Genomic DNA, 17,186 nt, shown 5'->3' on the forward strand with positions numbered 1-17,186 from the left:
GCTCTCTCAGCTCTCTCTCAGCTCTCTCTCGGCTCTCTCTCTCTCTCGGCTCTCTCTCTCTCAGCTCTCTCTCAGCTCTCTCTCTCAGCTCTCTCAGCTCTCAGCTCTCTCAGCTCTCTCTCTCTCACACCTCTCTCTCTCTCAGCTCTCTCTCAGCTCTCTCAGCTCTCTCTCAGCTCTCTCTCTCTCAGCTCTCTCAGCTCTCTCTCTCAGCTCTCTCTCAGCTCTCTCTCTCGGCTCTCTCAGCTCTCTCTCTCTCAGCTCTCTCTCAGCTCTCTCTCTCAGCTCTCTCTCTCTCGGCTCTCTCTCTCTCACCTCTCTCAGCTCTCTCTCTCAGCTCTCTCTCGGCTCTCTCTCAGCTCTCTCTCTCTCGGCTCTCTCTCTCTCGGCTCTCTCGGCTCTCTCTCTCTCGGCTCTCTCTCTCGGCTCTCTCTCTCTCAGCTCTCTCTCAGCTCTCTCTCTCAGCTCTCTCTCAGCTCTCTCTCTCTCGGCTCTCTCTCTCTCGGCTCTCTCTCTCAGCTCTCTCTCTCTCGGCTCTCTCTCAGCTCTCTCTCTCTCTCTCAGCTCTCTTTCTCTCGGCTCTCTCTCAGCTCTCTCAGCTCTCTCTCTCTCAGCTCTCTCTCTCGGCTCTCTCTCAGCTCTCAGCTCTCTCTCTCTCAGCTCTCTCTCTCTCTCAGCTCTCTCTCTCTCGGCTCTCTCTCTCAGCTCTCTCTCTCTCGGCTCTCTCGGCTCTCTCTCTCTTGGCTCTCTCTCAGCTCTCTCTCTCTCTCAGCTCTCTCAGCTCTCTCTCTCTCGGCTCTCTCTCTCTCAGCTCTCTCAGTTCTCTCTCAGCTCTCAGCTCTCTCTCTCTCTCAGCTCTCTCTCTCAGCTCTCTCTCTCTCAGCTCTCTTTCTCTCGGCTCTCAGCTCTCTCAGCTCTCTCTCTCTCAGCTCTCTCTCTCGGCTCTCTCTCTCTCTCGGCTCTCTCTCAGCTCTCTCTCTCAGCTCTCTCTCTCTCAGCTCTCTCGGCTCTCTCTCTCTCGGCTCTCTCTCTCAGCTCTCTCTCTCTCGGCTCTCTCGGCTCTCTCTCTCTTGGCTCTCTCTCAGCTCTCTCTCAGCTCTCTCAGCTCTCTCTCTCTCAGCTCTCTCTCTCTCAGCTCTCTCAGCTCTCTCTCTCTCTCGGCTCTCTCTTCTCAGCTCTCTCAGCTCTCTCTCAGCTCTCTCTCTCAGCTCTCTCTCTCTCAGCTCTCTCTCCCTCAGCTCTCTCTCAGCTCTCTCTCTCTCAGCTCTCTCTCTCTCAGCTCTCTCTCTCAGCTCTCTCTCTCTCGGCTCTCTCGGCTCTCTCTCTCTCGGCTCTCTCTCTCGGCTCTCTCTCAGCTCTCTCTCGGCTCTCTCTCTCTCGGCTCTCTCTCTCTCGGCTCTCTCTCAGCTCTCTCTCAGCTCTCTCAGCTCTCTCTCTCTCAGCTCTCTCTCAGCTCTCTCAGCTCTCTCTCTCTCTCGGCTCTCTCTTTTCAGCTCTCTCAGCTCTCTCTCAGCTCTCTCTCTCAGCTCTCTCTCTCTCAGCTCTCTCTCAGCTCTCTCTCTCTCAGCTCTCTCTCTCTCAGCTCTCTCAGCTCTCTCTCGGCTCTCTCTCTCGGCTCTCTCGGCTCTCTCTCTCTCGGCTCTCTCTCTCGGCTCTCTCTCAGCTCTCTCTCGGCTCTCTCTCTCTCGGCTCTCTCTCTCTTGGCTCTCTCTCAGCTCTCTCAGCTCTCTCTCTCTCAGCTCTCTCTCAGCTCTCTCAGCTCTCTCTCTCGGCTCTCTCTTCTCAGCTCTCTCAGCTCTCTCTCAGCTCTCTCTCTCAGCTCTCTCTCAGCTCTCTCTCTCTCAGCTCTCTCTCAGCTCTCTCTCTCTCAGCTCTCTCTCTCTCAGCTCTCTCAGCTCTCTCTCTCTCGGCTCTCTCTCTCGGCTCTCTCTCTCAGCTCTCTCTCTCTCAGCTCTCTCAGCTCTCTCTCTCTCGGCTCTCTCTCAGCTCTCTCAGCTCTCTCTCAGCTCTCTCTCTCAGCTCTCTCTCTCTCAGCTCTCTCTCTCGGCTCTCTCTCTCAGCTCTCTCTCAGCTCTCTCTCTCTCAGCTCTCTCTCTCTCAGCTCTCTCTCTCGGCTCTCTCTCTCTCTCAGCTCTCTCAGCTTTCTCTCTCTCGGCTCTCTCTCTCTTGGCTCTCTCTCTCAGCTCTCTCTCTCTCAGCTCTCTCTCTCTCTCTCGGCTCTCTCTCTCTCTCTCGGCTCTCTCTCAGCTCTCTCTCTCTCAGCTCTCTCTCAGCTCTCTCTCTCTCAGCTCTCTCTCTCTCAGCTCTCTCAGCTCTCTCTCTCTCGGCTCTCTCTCTCGGCTCTCTCTCTCTCGGCTCTCTCTCTCGGCTCTCTCTCAGCTCTCTCTCGGCTCTCTCTCTCAGCTCTCTCTCTCTCAGCTCTCTCAGCTCTCTCTCTCTCGGCTCTCTCTCAGCTCTCTCAGCTCTCTCTCAGCTCTCTCTCTCAGCTCTCTCTCTCTCAGCTCTCTCTCTCGGCTCTCTCTCTCAGCTCTCTCTCAGCTCTCTCTCTCTCAGCTCTCTCTCTCTCAGCTCTCTCTCTCGGCTCTCTCTCTCTCTCAGCTCTCTCAGCTTTCTCTCTCTCGGCTCTCTCTCTCTCGGCTCTCTCAGCTCTCTCTCTCTCAGCTCTCTCTCTCTCTCTCGGCTCTCTCTCTCTCTCTCGGCTCTCTCTCAGCTCTCTCTCTCTCAGCTCTCTCTCAGCTCTCTCTCTCGGCTCTCTCTCTCTCAGCTCTCTCTCTCGGCCGTCCTGGGCCTGCTTGTTCTGTGGTTCTTCCCATCTTCCAGCAATGTCTCAGTTATACCCCAGTGTACTTTTTTTTCCTGGTCTGCCTCCCTTGGAAAACCCCATGGATCAGAGGTAAGGTCTCATCCATCCGTGTTTCCCATGTGCCCAGCACAATGCGTGGTGCAAAGCAGAATGCATGGAGCCCGTGAAGGGGCAAGGCAGTTGTTAACCTCGAGCACAAGAGATCCAGGAAGGCCAGCCCACTCCAAGGTCCCCCTGAAGGAGTCACAGGGACAGACGTCTTGGGCCTCACCTTTATGCCTAACTCCAAGGACAGGAACACTCCACATCACTTGTCATCTGGGAGGCTCAAGAGGAAAGGGGGCCTCCATGGGGCTTTGTAACGTCCCACCTAGAGGGAGACAGAATGCAAACAGGATGGGCTGTTCAAGGTATAGGAAATTAGCTAGGGTTGGTCAGTGGGTTAAAATAATCAAAATGTTCCTCAAGATAGAAAATAAAACCAAAGAAGGATCGTGAGCGGCCTACCACGAACTGATCCCTTACTTCAGCCATACTCCCTGAGGACAGCTGACAGAAGCAGGGAAGAATATGATTTTTGAGTTCCTCCCAGGCAGGGCCAGCTTCCTCACCTTGGCCTCAGGCTGAGCTGCTGCTGGGCTGCAGTGGCCTCAGGACTTCTCAGACCTACCTCTCCCGTAGTGCTGCCGGACCCTACCTATAGCTTCTTGCCCTATTTCAGAGGATGGCTCTCCTTCCTGCCCAAAAATGTCTATCCTGGCGAAAACATGTGCGCTGGTGGTTTCGTGGCAACAGAGAGCCTTTGTTCTAGAGGTGAATGTGTCCACACCTCCTCCTGAGCCCGGCCTCAGTGGTTTGCCTAATGTCACGGGCCCTTTTTAATTAAGTCCTCCTTTTGTGGTGCACTCAGTGCCAAGAAGCCTAAATGAATGTTGTCTATTGCAGTAGATTTTGCTAGACGCCCCCACCCCGTTCTATTTTAGGAAACTTCTGAGGGTCACTCCTCTGCAGGTAGAGATAAGGGTTAAGAGTCTTTTTCTCAAGAAATAACATTCTCCTAAGTGAACGTTATCTTGGCTTTTCTTTCTCTTCCGTGTCACTGAATTCTAACATTCCAGAGGATTTTTCTGGCTCCTGATGGAAACTGGAGATAGTGACGTAATTGACAGGCCTTTGTTGGATGGAGGAAACTTCACCTGCACTTGCCCTCACAACATGCCAACAGACGAGAATTCTCAGAGCTGTACAGGGAAGGAATCGTGATCGCCACCGCTCGTGGCTCCTGCACGGAAGCTGGCGTGTGGGTACATTCGCTTCCTAAAGCTGCTGTAATAAAATAGCACCAACGGGGGCCTTAGAACAACAGGAATTTCTTGTCTCACAGTTCTGGAGGCCAGAAGTGTGAAATAAAGGTGTCAACAGAGCTGTGCTCGCTCTGAAATCTGTAGTGGAGGACCCTTCCTTGCCTCTTCCACCTCCCGTTGTTTGCCAGCGACACTTGATATCCCTCGGCTTATAGATGCATCAGTGTGGTCTCCCCTCGATCACCCTGGTCATTTTCTCCCTGGGTGTCCCCACCTCTTGTTATAAGGACACTAGTCACGTTGGATCAGGGTCCTCCTGTGACCTCAACTTAATGATGACTGCCAGCACCCTATTTCCAAATAAGGTCACAAGTACCATGGCTTAGGATTTCCATATATCTTGTGGGGGAAACACAAGTCAACGTATAACTATTGGCTTGGAGTTTTTCTCACCTGCAAAATACCTGGCTATGTTCTCAGCTTTGAGCCTAAGTTATCAATATCAGCTGCCACTGACAGAGTACTTCTCACAGGCCAAGTACTCTGCAGTGCACCTGTTACAAATTATTTCATTTAATCCTCACAGAAGGACTCTGAGGCAGGTATTACTATCTGCCCCGTTTATAACAGAAAATAAAGGCCGAGAGCTGCCTCATTTCGGCATCCACATTCTGAGCCATTCAGCATACCCAGCTATCTTGCTTTTGGGGTACCTATTGGGTGCCTGGTGCTGTGCTAGGCCTGGGGCAGGGGGGTGGGGGACAGCAGTGAGTGAGACAGATATTGTCCTGACCACAGAGAACATTCAGTCCAGTGGAAGGAGATACGCATTAAAGACATGATTTCCCAAATGACAGGTACTAACTCGCACTGCCATAGCACCGTTTCCAGACAGGAATTCTTTTTCTCTGCTGTCACAGCCCGAGATCCATTGTAGGAACAGGACTGCTGAGACCAAGAGCACTGAGAAGTCCCACAGAGCAGGAGGGCCCTCACCTCTGCTCAACCAGAGCTCCGACATTTTGTCTTACCTCATGGGCATCTCGGAGAGGTTTTGTTGAACGAGTGTACCCTGACTGGGTTACACTGCAGAACAAACAACCCTAAAAATCTCAACCCTTAAAGCAAAACTTATTCTGTGCTGCTGCATCATGTCCCTTGTGGGTCAGCTGGGCCTTGGGCTTTCCGTCTTCCTCCCTCCGGGACCGGGCTCCTGAAGTGGCCTCATCTGGAACCGTACAGGTTGGCATGACGAGGGGAAAGAGAAGATAGTGACTCATACCCTGGCCCTGAAACATTTACACCCCAAGGTGTCATGTAAACTCTGTTGCAGGGCGAACAGCCTGTCACAAATACACCTGTCAGGCCACATGCCCTAAGTGCAGGAAAGAGAGCTGTGTTCAATGTGGTTTTGGTTACGCATCAATCCATTCCCTTCTTTATCTGCACATTTATCCCAAAGCTCCATGCAGGAGGGGGTCGCCCTGCTTCTCTGGCCACTCCTTCTCGGCTCAGTCAGTGGGTCCTGCTGTCCCAGCATCAGCTAAGAGAGAATCTGGGTTCTGTTTCTAGAAACTGAAGTCAGAAAGTCCAAATTGGTGAAAGTCATAAATCAGGGGAACAGTGATCAATGTTCACCAACTGTTCTCAGCAGGGGTCCCCCTTAAACAGCAACCTCCCAAGTCCACATACAATACAATGTTAAGTATAGACATTTTATTTACTCATAACTTCTCAAGAATAGGCTGTATGTTATGTAGAGCAGGGCATGTATTCAGATAAGCCCCGGATTCCAGAGGTTGGCAGCTGGCCATAGTCACTATAGGTATTTTTTCTTCCCTCAATTTCCAAAACTGTTTCCCTGAAGTAAACAGGAAAAACTTGGGGAAGTCATCAATAGCCAAAGTTATTTCTGTTTTTTTCCTGTTCCACTGAATGACTATTAGCAGCGAAAGAGTCCCCAGAGTGCCTCTGTCCTAGTGCCTCTGTCTTTGCCCCACCAGGCACAGTGAAGGACACTCCGTTCCAATTACTCAGAGGAGTCATTAGCCTTGATGAATGTTCGGGTTACATTAGCTCACCGCAGGATGTTCAGCGCCTTGGGATCCCCCAGGGCAGCCTATAACTCACTCAAAAGCTGGAAATGCCTCTGCGTCTCAGCCCAAGGCTTCCTGGAGCTTCCCACCTTCCTGCCTCCTGTCGTGCCTCGGAGCAGGATGATAACATCACACCAGCTGTCAAAGGCAATGCTTTACAGGGCATCACTAATTTCGGGGGGTTCTGGCTCCTTCTCAAGGAAAGAAGACTGAAGCAGACCCAGCTGTGGACTCAGACAGCTCCTTGACACCTAAGTGATGGCCCCATTCATCCATCAAGGACCACCAGGAAACCAGAGAGACTGGCCTGCTCCTGGAGAGCTTCACATTAGCCCCCTCTCAGACACTCCCTGCTGGACAAGGTCAGATGAACACCAAGATTCACATGTCCATAGGGCTTTCCAATGTGCTGAGTTTTTGTGAACTTGCCTTGTTTCATCCTCAGTCACTCCGTTATGGAGAAGCCGTTGTTCCCATTTCAGTGAAGAGGAAACTAAGGCACAGAAAGTTGAAGTGACTTGCCCCAAATCACACACTAAAGGAGCCACATTTCTGGGATCCACGAGACCTGTGCTTTGATCTCACCTCCACTTTCACACCTGTAGTTCTTAATCTCCTCTGTGGAATGGTGGTGGTGCCCACCTGATAGTCTTGCATGAGAATTAAGGTTATGTACATAAAGGGCCTAACAGGGTTCCTGGAACAGAGATATTCAAAAAAGCCTATTGGATAGATGGATGGATGGATGGATGGATGGATGGATGGACAGATAAGTGAATGAGTGAAAGAATGGTGAATGAGCGAGTGAATGAATGAATATTGCCCATTTGTGCCCTGGTTTTCCTTTCAGTTTACCCTTGATATCTATCTTATTGAATACTAACTCTTGCAGGGGACATGGAAAACTTTTAGTCCCGACTGTGTATCACCACAGTGTTTTGCCCTCACTCGGTGACCCACATAATGAAAGATTTTCCACCAAACTTTATGACTGTCTTCCTGTTTCACCAAAGGCACATATAACCACCAATCGTGGCTCCTCACAAACATGCACATTGACTTGGAATGATTCTAGTTAAAATACAAATTCATAATTAGCTACTAACATCCACTGAGTATTTACTATGAGCCAGGTGCTTCACTGGCATTTTGCCAGCCTTTGAACCCAGGCAGTGTGACTCCTGAGTCTGGACTCAACCACTACACTAGCCCAGCAACACTAAGAGCTGTCTGTTGTTCAGGGCTTACTATATGCCAGCAGATACTATAATAAACTATTTTAAATGCACATTGTCTTCCTTAGTCCTTATAGCAAAGGTATGAAGCAGCTGGTATCATATGCTCATGTTACAAATGAGGAACTGAAGCTTGAGGAAGGGAAGTAACTTATCCATAAGCCACATAGCTGGTGGGTAGCAGAGGCAGGCTTTGAACCCAGGTGCTATAGTTGTAAAGCTATATTTATTATTATATTTAACCCCTTGTCTGTGCCACCTTCCATCTGCCATTTCCCCAAAACCTCACTTGAGTCGCTTGCAGCCCCATCATTTTCAGTGCTTTGGATTATTGGAAATTAGGTGAAAATCCCCATTCCAGCCTCAGGGACTCCTGAGGGTCTGAGATCTCCGGGTGAGACTAAGCAGGTATAGGTAGGAGCACTTCCTGTGGCACTTAACGTATTCTTCCAGAAGTCACTAAGAAGGAATGCAGAGGAGCCGCTGCATTTCTCACTTGATCAGAACCTCAGGGAAACAGAGATAACAACCAACCCCATCATCAGGCACTGCTGGGCAAGATAGTGTCCCCCGAGTGGAAAGTGGCTGAAGCTGCAAACAGCTTCATTGAAGAGTTCAATGCCTGAAGAGGCATTGAAGAGTTTTCTTCCCTGGCGGTATCTTCTTTCTGAGCCAGTCTAGAAGCAGTTCTGCCTGGAAATGAGTAGATGGGCAAGAGACCCCCATAGGGTCCTGCTGGAACCCGTAATTCATTTGTTTATCATCAGAATCCCTCACTCTGCACATTTTACTTCCTCACCAACATGCATCAAATAAATATGTTCCATTACTGGCCCCAAGGATCATCTCTGGTACATTTCACTCTATACCTCTACCTGTTTGTGGGAACAGGAAGTCTGAGTCTATGGAGAGAGCCCTGGACTCGGGACCTGGGCTCAATCAGGTTCTGCTGCTTATGATCTGTGTGACCTTGAACAAGTCACTTCACCTCTCTGGATGTCAGTGTCCTCTTTTATAAAATGAGGTCTTTGGACTAGATATTTCAAAATCCCCATCCAGTCAATCCATTTGGGATCATTTGTAGCTACAATTATGATAATAGATGGAAAAGCACTTTGAGAAGTGATTAAAAGCTCTTAATACATTTCAAAAGGTGTTATTTTTGCAGCATGATCTCTGCCAAGCATAAAATTACATATGCCAAAAAATTAAGAGAGTAAAAGGGTCTGTTGAAATTTTAGTAGCTCAAATTTAAATATAAACGCCTTCATTTTAAGTGTCCCTTCTCCCTCTCCTTATCTTCAACAAAGAAGGACTGTTTTAATGTATCAAAGAATTTCTGTAATTATACTTTTCCTGTGTTTAGAATTAATCACATAAGAGCTGTGCTAAGATCTAGAATAGGGATCATACCCCTTAGTGGTGAGCTTTTTGTTAAGAACTAAGCCTCAGTCTTGTCAGGGGAATGTTGAGAACCAGAGTTGTTTGGGTGAGGGACATTTCCAGAACAGGGTCAAGTTAAGAACTTCAAGAGGCCAAGGAATGCGTCACTGGGATTATTTAATTAATGCGTCACTGGGGTAAATGACTTCCCCAAGGTCACTTGGTGAGTCATCAGTGAGCCTGGGGCTGGGACGCAGCTCTTCCAGCTCGAAGAATTGGCATCCTATTGGCATTATTGTTCCATGTGACTAGCTCTGGACAACCTTGGCAGGAAATCACTTATGGACATTAGAATCACAGCTGTGGGAAAGTAAAAACTGGCAGAAATACACCCCTAACAGAAGACCTCTTCAGGCCAGGTCTCAGAGCAGTGGCTGGTTTGAGAGGAGGAGAAGGTGTTTCTTTAAAAGTTCCAGGCTTATAGGCTCACCTTGCCCCATTTATCTTACTGCCACCAAGGCAAGTACCCCTGTTTAAACTTCAGGAAGCTGGAAGCCGTGTGTGGCTGCTTTTCTCATCCAGGGCAGTCCTTGAAGTTCATTATTACCAACATAGTACGATCTTCCAAACTCAAATTTCCTAGAGATGATTTTATAAACAAGTTCCAAGAAGCCAATACAGTGCTTTGTCTTCATCTTGATCAATACAGATGGCACAGTAAATGCCTGGAACTTGCTCTCAAACCTTATGAATAAGTTAATTCAAACACCCACATTGCCCTCCACTAGTATGATGGAAAAAGCCCTGCATCCCCCAAGTCTTAGGCTCTGGAGTTTTTTTCTTCCCTGGCCTGTCCACCCGCCTTCATACGTGCATTTCCCCGGTCTAAGCCTCAGGGCACAGCCTAACCCAGGCCAGCCCCACCCAGCCTAGACGATCCCTTAAGCATTTACAACACAGCACACATGACAGTTTCCCTCACTCAAACTTTATTCAACACCTTTCATGCTCATCCCTCAATCTTCAGCCATCATCAAGTTCACATGCTCACTTCCACGCTTATTCAAAAAGTAGGTGTTGAGGGGTGCCTGGGTGGCTCAGTTGGTTAAGTGTCTGCCTTTGGCTCAGGTCATGATCCCAGGGTCCTGGGTTAGAGCCCTACATCGGGCTCCCTGCTCAGCGGGGAGCCTACTTCTCTTCTTCCTCTGCAGCAACCCCTGCTAATGCCCTCTCGTGTTCTCTTTCTGTCAAATAAATAAATAAAATCTTTTAAAAGGAAGAAGAGGGTAGAATTGAAGGACCTGGCATTGGGTTTTATTAAAGGGGAGAGGACCGATTCCAGAGCTTTGGGATTGTTAAACTAGATGTATGTCCTAGATGTCCTAGTATGGAGTGGGGGTAACATTCACTGAGAAAAAGTGGAAGGGAAGAGAATCAGGTTTGTCTTGGGTCTTTGTTTTGTCTTGTCTTTGAGTCATAGTGGTGGAAGATTAGGATCATAGACTTGGTTTTGGAGTGTTGTGTTTGACGTGCCTTTGAGACATGCAAAGGGAGATGTCAGGTAAGTCGAGAACAATGGCTCTCAAACCAGCCGTGGGGTTGCCTCCCAGGAGACATTTACCAACCGTCTGGAGATATTTTTGGTTGTCACAAAAATATTGGCATAGTAGGTAGAGACCAGCAATACTGCCAAACATCCTACAATGCACAGGTCCTCACTTCCCAGAGCAAAAATTTAATCAACCCCGATGTCAGGAGCACCAAAGGTAAGAAACTCTGGTCTGCAGATCTTTGAGAGTTACTGGCCCAAAGCCTGGGACACTGATGAGATTACAGAGAGAAAGAATAAGAGTAAGAAGGAAAGTGGAGTAAGTACAAGTTTTTGAGGAACTGTTAACACCTAATAGCTGGATGACCCTGCGTGAAAGACTAAGAACTTCAAGCAGCCAGAGGGAAGAGGAAAACCCAGAGCAGTCATGGAGGCCAAAGGTTGGGGGGTGGGGGGAGTAGGTAAAAGTGTCAGATGCTACTGACAAGCCAAAGGCAGTGAAGACTAAAGGTCCCCATTGTATCTGGGCTGTGGCAGTCATCATGTGGTAGGAACTTCACAAGCACCACTTTGGCAGCATGACTGTGAGGGAAGACATCCTACAGTGGGAGTCGAGAACTGGAGGCAGCTGGTGTAGACAGCACTTTTAAGAAGTTTGGCTATGGAAGGGAGGAGAGAGAAGGAACAGTATTGGCAAGGAATGTGGAAACCAAGAATAGTTTGCGGTTCTGTGGTGGGTTTTGTTGGTTTATTTTGTTTAAATTTTTTTATTATGGAAAATGTCTAACATGCATAAAGTAAGCAGAGTATTATAAAGGACCTCTGTTTAAAACCCTGTCTCTCCCATCAGCTGCAGCCTAAACTTCTGTTGAGTTTTTGCAGCTGCCAGGCAACTCTGCTTTGCCAGGCCCTCGGTGCGCACAGGTGATGGTGGGCAGGTCAATAACGTGGGCGGCTTTTATACACAGACCGGGAGTTCCTTCTTTCTGTGGCTCCTTCCCTTCCAGAACGCCCCCTTTCACTTCCTGGCTGTTCTTCCAGCCCCTCAAGCCAGTAAGTCTTTGGCCCCTGGCTGCCCTAAGTTGCTGGCAGATGAGACTCCCCTCAAAGAGCTGCAAGTTCATAAATCTGGAGAGGTATCATTCCTGCTTTCAAAGGTAGATGCCCCTTCAGTTTCTGCCTACTTTTGGCCAACCTCCATTGCCTTAAAATATATGTGTACTTTATACACTCTAAGTGTTGTAACAATAATATAATAATTTTTAAAAATAACAGTTCAGCTGAGGTAAGATGACAGAGGAGTAGGGGATCCTGTTTCGTCTGGTCCCTGGAATTCAGCTAGTTACCAAATCATTCTGAAAACCTGCAAAATCAACCAGAGCTCCGAGAAGAGAATTGTTACCGTTCTACAAATAGAAAAGCGACCACTTTCTGCAAGGTAGGAGGTGGGGAGGAGTCTGAGCGGACGTACAGGAAGATAAGAAGCGGGGTGCGGGAGGGAGCCTCCATAAGCTGGTGCGGAGTGCAAAATCGGAACTTTGAGAAGTCTGCTCCAGTGAGGGATGTTTCTGCCTGAAAGGTGCTCCGGAGGGGAAGAGGGCTGGAATCCCAGGTGGGAGAGCGTGGTCTCAGGATCCCCAAGGTCACAGAAAGAACAGGGGGCCTGAGTGCGGCAGAGCTCCCAGGCACTGGAGTGGGGAAGCCGGCTGGCTGCAAACAGGGAGACCAAGCACCAGCTTTCGGCTAGGTGTTTCCAGAAATTGCGAACCTCGGCACTGTCGGGTGACTGCTCTCTGAGCAGGGGCCCAGCAAGAGGCAGAACCGCGGCGAGAGTTCTCTCCCTCCCGCAGGGTGCGTGCCGCCGGAGTCTGTAAATTTTGGAGACTGGAAACCCGGTTGCATGTCTGAGATAAAAAAAGCTTGGTCATAGGCTGGGTGAGCACAGAGAGCGAGTGGAGACCAGGGAGGTAAGAGTGATGGACTGCTTTTTCCTGAGGGCTCTGAGGAGTGGGGGGCATGAAATTTAGGGTCCAGGGCTGGAGAGCAGGGTGCCGCCATTTTCACCCCCCCCCCACCGGCTCCGGAGCAGCTGACACTGGGCCGGGCGGGCCAGGGCTGTGTGATTCCGCCAGCTCGGACCCCTGAGAATCAGAGCCACAGGCCCCTCCACCAGAGGAGCGGCGGGACCTTCCAGCTAATAGCAAGGTTACCGATCACACAGAACTGCAAAACTCCGGCCCAGGGAAAGAAGTAGGTAGCATTCGTGGTTTTTTCTTATTATTCGTTAGTTCTTCGGTTTTATATTTTATCCTTTTCAGCTTCTTATCAATTACTTTTTAAGTCTTTTTTAATTTTCCATTTTTCACTTACAGTTTATATTTTTCATTTTTGGCTTCCTTTCATTGTATTTCTTTCTTGCCTATTTTGATATCTAGTTTCTTCTAACAAACAGACCAAAATACACTCGGACTCCAGTTTATTGCTCTTGTTCTGTTCTACTTCTTGTTTGATTTTTATTCTCTTTTTTTTTCCTTTTCCTTTTGGTTTCTGTTCTCTTCTGACCTGTGTAGTATATATTTTTCTGGTGTTGTTGTTGCTATATTAGTATATTCCCTCTCTCATCTATTCTTTTCTGGACATAATGACAAGACGGAAGAACTCACCCCAGAAAAAGAGAAAAAGAAGCAGTACTCACAGCCAGGGATCTAATAAATATGGATATAAGTAAGATGTCAGAACTAGAATTCAAAACAATGATTATAAAGATATTAGGTGGCCTTGAAAAAAGCATAGAAGACACTAGAGAATCCCTTCCTGGAGAAATAAACAAACTAAAATCTAACCGAAATTAAAAAGGCTATTTCTGAGATGCAATAAAAAAATGAAGGCTCTAACTGCTGGGATAAACAAGGCAGAAGAGAGAGTCAGTGATAAAGAAGACAAAATGATGGAAAATAAAAAAGCTGAGGAAAAGAGAGATAAACACGATCCTCTCAATTGATGCAGAAAAAGCATTTGACAAATGACAGCATTCTTTCTTGATTAAAACTCTCCACAGTGTAGGGATAGAGGGAACATACCTCAATATCATAAAAGCCATATACAAAAAGCTGACCCCAGATATCATTTTCAATGGAGAAAACCTGAGGGCTTTTCACCTAAGGTCAGGAACACAACAGGCATGTCCACTCTCTTTTTTTTTTTAAGATTTTATTTATTTATTTGAGAGAGAGAGAGAGCATATGAGAGGGGGAGGGTCAGAGAGAGAAGCAAACTCCCTGCTGAGCAGGGAGCCCGATGCGGGAGTCGATCCCGGGACTCCAGAATCATGACCTGAGCCAAAGGCAGTCACCCAACCAACTGAGCCACCCAGGCGCCCCTGGCATGTCCACTCTCACCACTGTTGTTCAGCATAGTACTAGAAATCCTAGCCTCAGCAATCAGACAACAAAAAGAAATAAAAGGCATCTGAATCAGCAAAGAAGTCAAACTCTCACTCTTTGCACATGACATGATACTCTATATGGAAAACCCAAAAGACTCCACCCAAAAATCGCTGGCTCTCATACAGGAATTCAGTGAAGTGGCAGGATATAAAATCAAAGCACAGGAGTCAGTTGCATTTCTATACACTAACAATGAAGCAGAAGAAAAAAATCAAGGGCTCAATCCCATTTACAATCGCACCCCAAACCATAAGATACCTAGAAATAAACCTAACCAAAGAGGCAAAGGATCTGTACTCTGAAAACCATAGAACACTTATGAAAGAAATTGAGGAAGACACAAAGAAATGGAAAAATGTTCCATGCTCATGAATTGGAAGAACAAATATTGTTAAAATGTCTATGCTACACAGAGCAATCCACACATTCAATGCAATCATTATCAGAACACCATCAACTTTTTTCACAGAGCTGGAACAAATAATCCTAAAATTTGTATGGAACCAGAAAAGACCCCGAGTAGCCAGAGGAATGTTGAAAAAGAAAAGCAAAGCTGGCAGCATCACAATTCCGGACTTCCAGCTCTATTACAAAGCTGTCATCATCAAGACAGTATGGTACTGGCACAAAAACAGACACATAGATCAATGGAACAGAATAGAGAACCCAGAAATGGACCCTTAACTCTATGGTCAAGTAATCTTTGACAAAGCAGGAAAGAATGTCCAAGGGAAAAAAGACAGTATCTTCAACAAATGGTGTTGGCAAAATTGGACAGCCACACGCAGAAGATTCAAACTGGACCATTTCCTTACAACATACACAAAAATAGACTCAAAATGGATGAAAGACCTAAATGTGAGACAGGAATCCCATCAAAATCCTAGAGGAGATCATAGGCAGCAACCTCTGTGACCTCGGCCACAGCAAATTCTTGCTAGACATGTTTCCAAAGGAAAGGGAAACAAAGGCAAAAATGAACTATTGGGACTTCATCAGAGTAAAAGCTTTTGCACAGCAAAGGAAAGTGTTGACAAAACCAAAAGACAGCCGACAGAATGGGAGAAGATATTTGCAAATGTCTTATCAGATAAAGGGCTAGTATCCAAAATCTATAAAGAACTTATCAAACTCAACACCCAAAACAACAAAAATCCACTCAAGAAATGGGCAGAAGACATGAACAAACATTCCTCCAAAGAAGACATACAAATGGCCAACAGACACATAAAAAAATGTTCAACATCACTTGGCATCAGGGGAATACAAATCAAAACCACAATGAAATACCACCTCACACCAGTCAGAATGGCTAAAACTAACTCAGGATGCAGAGAGGATGCAGAGAAAGGGGAATCCTCTTACACTGTTGGGAATGCAAACTGGTGCAGCCACTCTGGAAAATAGTATGGAGGTTCCTCAAGAATAAAATAAAATAAAATTAAAATTAAATTAATAAAAATATATAAAAATAATATAAAATATATAATATATAAAAATAAAATATAAAATATAAAATAAAATAATAAAAATAGAGCTACCCTATGACCCAGCAATTGCACTACTAGGTATTTACCCAAAGGATACAAACATAGTGATCCAAAGGGGTACCTGCACCCCAATGTTTATAGCAGCGATGTCTACAATAGCCAAACAATGGAAAGAGCACACATGTCCATCTACAAATGAATGGATAAGGAAGATGTGCTATATCTATACAATGGAATATTACTCAGCCATTAAAAAAATGAAATCTTGCCATTTGCAATGACGTAGATAGAACTTGAGGGTATTATGCTGAGCGAAATAAGTCAATCAGAGAAAGACAATTATGATTTCACTCATGTGGAATTTAAGAAATTAAACAGATGAACATAAGGGAAGGGAGGGAAGAATAAAATAAAAAGAGAGAGGGAGGCAAATCATAAGAGACCCTTAACTATAAGAAACGAACTGAGGGTTGCTGGAGGGGAGGTGGGGGATGGGGTAACTGGGTGATGGACATTAAGGAGGGCACTTGATGTAATGAGCACTGGGTGTTATATGCATCTGAGGATATATTATTTATAATAATTATAAATAATTAATAATATATGTTAACTAATTGAATTTAAATAAAATAAAATTTTAAAAAATAACAGTTTTGGGTGCCTGGGTGGCTCAGTCAGTTAAGCATCTCACTTTGGCTCACATCATGATCTCAGAATCTTGGGATTGAGTCCTGCAATGGGCTCCCCTCAGCAGGGAGTCTGCTTGTCCTCTCCCTCTACCCCTCCCCTGGTTTGTGTGCTCTCTCTCTCTCAAATAATTTTTTTAAATTTTTTAAAAATAGCAGTTTTATTATTGCTATCTACAGAAAGTTTACTCTGTTCAAGAGACTACCACTAACAAAAGTCAGAAGTCTTTAAGATGATAAAGACTTGGGGAGATTTTGTGGCTGATGGGAACTTAATGGAAAATCTAGGGGAGAGAGAAGCGTCATTAAGTATAAGACTTCATAATATTCATTGGAATGGAAGAAATAAAGGAGCTGTCTGCAGATGCAGAAGTTTGCAGGCTTGGTGGTGGGAAGCTGGCAGAGACGCCATCCCGTGGCTTCATGTGACATCAGAGGCAAGGTCCCTAGGGGAGTTGGGGGACGGTGAGGCCGCTGGAGGTTTGAGAACAGAGAAGTTTAAAATACTCTTTGCAAAGAGTGGAAAGAGTGACTCTTGAGCAGAAAAACACCAAAAGAACAAAGACTGAGCAGCTGTTGAGAGTGCATGTGGGTTGCCGGTGAAGAATTTGTGGTGGTGCCAGTCAGCCTTTCCTGTGGTCTGGCTTTCTCCGCCTGCCCTTGGCTGCCTGCGTGGGGCCCACAGGAAACAGACAGTAGGTGTATCCAGGGTTGGGAGTTTTACAAGACTGCTGAGACCAAAGAGCAGGGCCAAGGGCCTTTACAGTGTTGACTAGGGCATAATTTAAGTAACGGATCCAAAATGCAAGCATCTCATGAAGCCGTGTAAAGTACTGTTTGGAAGTCTTCTCTGAATTAGCGAGGGCAGTGAGAGTGGGAGACACTGCTCTCCACACCTCCCCAGCCTCCTCACATTGGCGAACCAGAGTGAGTACCTCGTTAGGAAAAGGAGCCTTTCTGGATGCATTGGAGGAACAAAGGAAAGGAAGGAAGTGGCACAGATATTCTCCAGGTATACATATTCTCACACCCCTGATCCCAGGGCAGAAGACTCAGGTCCACATACGGAGGTCTAAACATAAATAAAAGTTCTAAAATCAAGCGAATACACTGTTAAGTAAAATACGTCACCCCTGCCTTTACAGATGTACCTTCCTGCTGGTCTGGAAGGCCACATTTGAATTTAGAAGTCAC

At 46.8% G+C, this 17,186-nt stretch overlaps 1 protein-coding gene across 6 annotated transcripts in view; it reads left to right on the forward strand.

Annotated features, from left to right (window-relative positions):
* The window catches only part of ME3 (malic enzyme 3), a 216,541-nt gene that overhangs the window by 126,004 nt on the left and 73,351 nt on the right, over positions 1–17,186 (forward strand). The gene's annotated exons all lie outside the window — the stretch shown is intronic.

Source organism: Zalophus californianus, chromosome 11 (genome assembly GCF_009762305.2).
Source record: "Zalophus californianus isolate mZalCal1 chromosome 11, mZalCal1.pri.v2, whole genome shotgun sequence".
Taxonomy (NCBI): domain Eukaryota; kingdom Metazoa; phylum Chordata; class Mammalia; order Carnivora; family Otariidae; genus Zalophus; species Zalophus californianus.